General features: G+C 34.0%; 1 long non-coding RNA gene across 1 annotated transcript; it reads left to right on the top strand.

Annotated features, from left to right (window-relative positions):
• The first annotated feature begins 318 nt into the window (after positions 1-318).
• LOC141621799 (uncharacterized) lies at positions 319-3,913 on the top strand. The gene is made up of 3 exons (XR_012532682.1): positions 319-539; positions 3,327-3,419; positions 3,716-3,913. It is a non-coding gene; the product is annotated as an uncharacterized LOC141621799 (long non-coding RNA).
• The last annotated feature ends 219 nt before the right edge of the window (positions 3,914-4,132 follow it).

Genomic DNA, 4,132 nt, shown 5'->3' on the forward strand with positions numbered 1-4,132 from the left:
TCTTGCAGAGGAGGAAACCTCTGGAGAAATGACGCCACTAGTACAAAAAGTCCTATTGACATCGCCTTAGTTACATCACTTCTTAATAAAAACGATGTAATCTATAATAATAGATTTGTTAACATCGGTTTTAAAAAAAAACGATGTTATTTATTTTATTTCAGTAATTTACATCAGTTGTTAGCATCGGTTATATAAAAATCGATGTTAATTTATTTACATTGCATCGATTTTCTTAAACCGATGTTAATTTATTTAAGTTGTATTTACATTACATCGTTTTATAACCGATGTCACAAGAGTCCATTCTCTACCCGACAATCGCATAATAGAAAACCGATCTTTCGGTTGCCCCTTCCCATAATTTTCACAGAAACCCTTTGCCTCCCAAAGAAACCCACACACAACCCTATCTACCCGTCGCCGCTCCCCTCTTTACACCATGGCGGCCACTACAAGCCCTAGCTATCCGTCGTCATGCCCGCTATCCTTGAACCGCTCTATTGATTTCCTGCTTCGACGCTGTATAATCGATTAAGGTATGTATGAATCGGAATTTTTCTTAGTGTTTCTTGATTATATTAGTGTTAATTGAATGATAGATCAATAATTGAAGTATATATTGTCTTATTGTTTCACCATTATATTAGTTTTGTTCACGTGTTTGCTAATTATTTGGTTATAATCTAGTAATCGGGTTGTTAATGGTAATCTAGGTTTATTCACTTGTTTGCTAATTGTTTGGTTATAATCTAGTTTTGTTCTCTTCTGCTTCTAGTACATGAATGCAATATTCCCAAATTGTATTGTCTTTTACAATCGTCTTTCCTGGCTTGTGTATGGTAATCTAGGTTTATTCACTTGTTTGCTAATTGTTTGGTTATAATCTAGTATGCTTTATTCCATTTTACTCAGATTTAGTCAGAGGTATTTGATACGGGTGACACCTGATTATTTTTTAACTTTTCATGTTTTTGACATAAAAAGAAATGTTCAGTTAATCACTGGTCACATCCATGCTCAACTGCCTGACACAAGCACAAACACAAGTAATATGAAGTGTCGCTATTACAAATACCATAGACAGTAAGTTAGGAATGCTTCTACGTAGACCATCTTGTTCTCTGATTTTTTGGAATAGCACTAATAAATGCGGTATTGACCCTTTTGTGTGGGTTAATGATGATATATCTCATTATACCTTGCCTGATAGTGTCAAGGCGCAACCTATGATAGTATTTCTGTTTGTTTGGTTGTAAAACGAGCCACAAAGTTAGTCTTGATGTCAATACTTTTTCAATGACGGTGTTTTCATTGTCACTGAAAAGTGTGTAAATGACGGGTTATAAGCTTATAAAGCCGTATGCGTTCATGTAGTAGATTGACCTTTATTATAAAACTTATTTGCATAGCTTACTTGTTAACTTATTTCGTTCCGGCTGGTTAACTTGTTTTCAGTAAACTTAGTTCATTCCGGCTATAGTCTTCCTACATTTTGTAAAATTTATAGTTGTGTTGTGGTGTGCACTTACATAGCGTACTAGTTAACTAAGTTAAGCTATTCAGTTTGTTAATAGTCCATGATTTTTCACAAACTCTGTGATGAAGATGAAGTAAATTGGTTGTGGATTTTACAATGAATTCAATAGCTATTGCAACAGTGGTCTGCTAGGTGCCTTTTTGTTTGCTTAGTTTTGAGATATTGGTCAATTATGTAAGTTGGTTGCTTGTAGTACTTTATCAAGCCTTTCCTGCCAATTTTGAATTGGACTCAGCCTTGTTGTCATGTTCTGTAACTCTGTCGGTCTGACCCTGAACTTCCGTTCCTTTTGCCTTCTCGTGATCAACCCGTAGAGGATTATATTAGTGAATCAAACAAGGACAGAGGGTTAGACCTGTCAATGTTGATCGCGAGCCAACTCCGACTTGCGTCCCCTGGCTGTTGATAATCAAGCCAGTGATATTGTTTACAATTGGTCGGAAATATAAAAAATAAAAGCTCAATCTAAGTTAAGTCAATACATTGAAGCTGATAGATGACAGTAATAGGGCAAAGAAGCTTATTCAAAGAAGCTAATACAAGTGAAACACACAAACTCCTTATTTGGTGAAACAACAACCATATGATTTTTAAGATGTCAACCATCTGACTTTATTACTAAAGTAGTTTAAGGACTTGGTTGAAACAAAGAATATAGAAGACTGAAACTGAAAAGACATGAACTTTGAAAGAAATACCTAAAAATGAAAAGAAAAATTAAATTAAAATAAGTATAAACTAGTGTTGAGTTCAGTGTTGAGTTTGTGAAAGTAATGACAGTCGCGCTCTATTACTTGTACCATATCTGGCACCAAATAAACAAGAGTATAGTGGAATCCCAGGTGGACAGACCTGACAAAGTGGCTGATCAAATAATGAAAGCTATGAAACTCAGACTAGCAAACCTCGTTCATCTGCCTATGGGGGGGTAAAGATAGTAGATGGCTAGACAGAATTGATATTAAGGGTAACAGCAGCAGAGGTTTGGACTGTCAGTGATTTATAAGGCTTATGTAAGGCGTGTTGTTGTGATTTAGCTTTGAGTTAGCAGTGAGCATGGTACTGTCTAGAAGTGCCAAGCGATGTAATTTAAATGTTGTTTGGTCCAGAATTCTGGGAATATTGTAGGCTGTCATGAGTGTCATATTTTTTTTATCTCACTGAGTAGGGAATATTTTTCGTCTTACACCCAAGCTTTGTGTTAGTCATCTAAAGAGGTAGTTATTCCCTAGTTAGCAAATTACATGATAGCGAGGTTTATGTAAAGACAAAAAGATGAGAAAAAAGTTTTCATTTCAACCATTGATCCAGGACCATGGATGATTTTTTTTATTCCCTCGTTAGCAACAGAAGTTTGGTCATATAATTGTTCTAAACGAGATGGTCTGTTACTTATTTGCAGGGTATATCAAGGACTTCTAAGTTAGTGATTCTATGTTACTTATAACTGCATTTGGTTTACACAAGGTTAAAGCCGACACCTTTTTTTATCTCATGTGTTTATCATTTTCTTCTAAAGATCAGGTTTAAGATAATCAAACTACTATTCTATAATGCTCAATGTGTATAGTGTGATTCACAAGGTTAAAACCGACACCTTAAGTTGTTGATCAGTTTTAATCTTATTGTTCAGAACTTGGCTACTAAGTACATTTGTATGGAATATCGACTTGGCTATTTCACTCCGGCACCACTCAGCCTTATACTCATTCCACCAGCTGCTATGCTTTTATTGGCATTGCGTACCTCAGGTCATGACAATAGTTCTTTTTTCTTGTTATTGCAGATTTTATAAATCTTTTTTCTTAAAAATGAAGTGTGTAACTGAGATAATAACGAGACAATTGCATCGGAGCATTTACTTGAGGCGGCCTAGCAGGTGAGTATAGGAGTAATCTATTCTCTTGACAATAGTTCTAGTGTTCTGACGTCATCTGAACTCTTGGAATATCTTGTCTTCAAAGAAAGTTTGTATTGAGAGATTTTATTTGTTCTCCTTTTACAGTCCGAGGGTAATAAGATCTCAATTCATAATTACAGATGTGAAGATAACTAATTATTCAAATGAGTTAAAATAAAGTACAGCTTATCTATTTTTCTATTTGTGATTCTCACAACTATTGTAAGATATATATATGTTTCTTAATAATAATTTGTAGTATTGTACATCTGCAGCTCAAATAAACATTGATTTGTTTTCAAATTGCCCCCCAAGCCATGAAGAGTTAAGGAGGAAAACTTGACGCAATGTTGCTACTTAGAAGGAGCTCAAATATATGGAACAAAAAAGGAGTATTACACTATTATATTAGTTTTCTAATTTCATTTTGTATCTTATTATCGTTATCATCATTACTTAGAAGTATTCTACAGGTATCTATTTAAGTGTAAATCTAAGAATATTTATGTTCAAAACAATGTATATTTATAAATTATTGCTTTTGGAAATGTATTTTTTTTTTAATTGATTGAAGCTCTCATTTGAGGCGTTTCCCCCATTAAAAACGCCTCAAATGTAATTTTTTTTAAAATCAAAAAATACCTATTTACATTGTTTTAGTCAATAAATGATGTAAATAAGGTTGATATCTA

This window comes from Silene latifolia, chromosome X, assembly GCF_048544455.1.
Source record: "Silene latifolia isolate original U9 population chromosome X, ASM4854445v1, whole genome shotgun sequence".
In the NCBI taxonomy this organism is placed as follows: Eukaryota; Viridiplantae; Streptophyta; class Magnoliopsida; order Caryophyllales; family Caryophyllaceae; genus Silene; species Silene latifolia.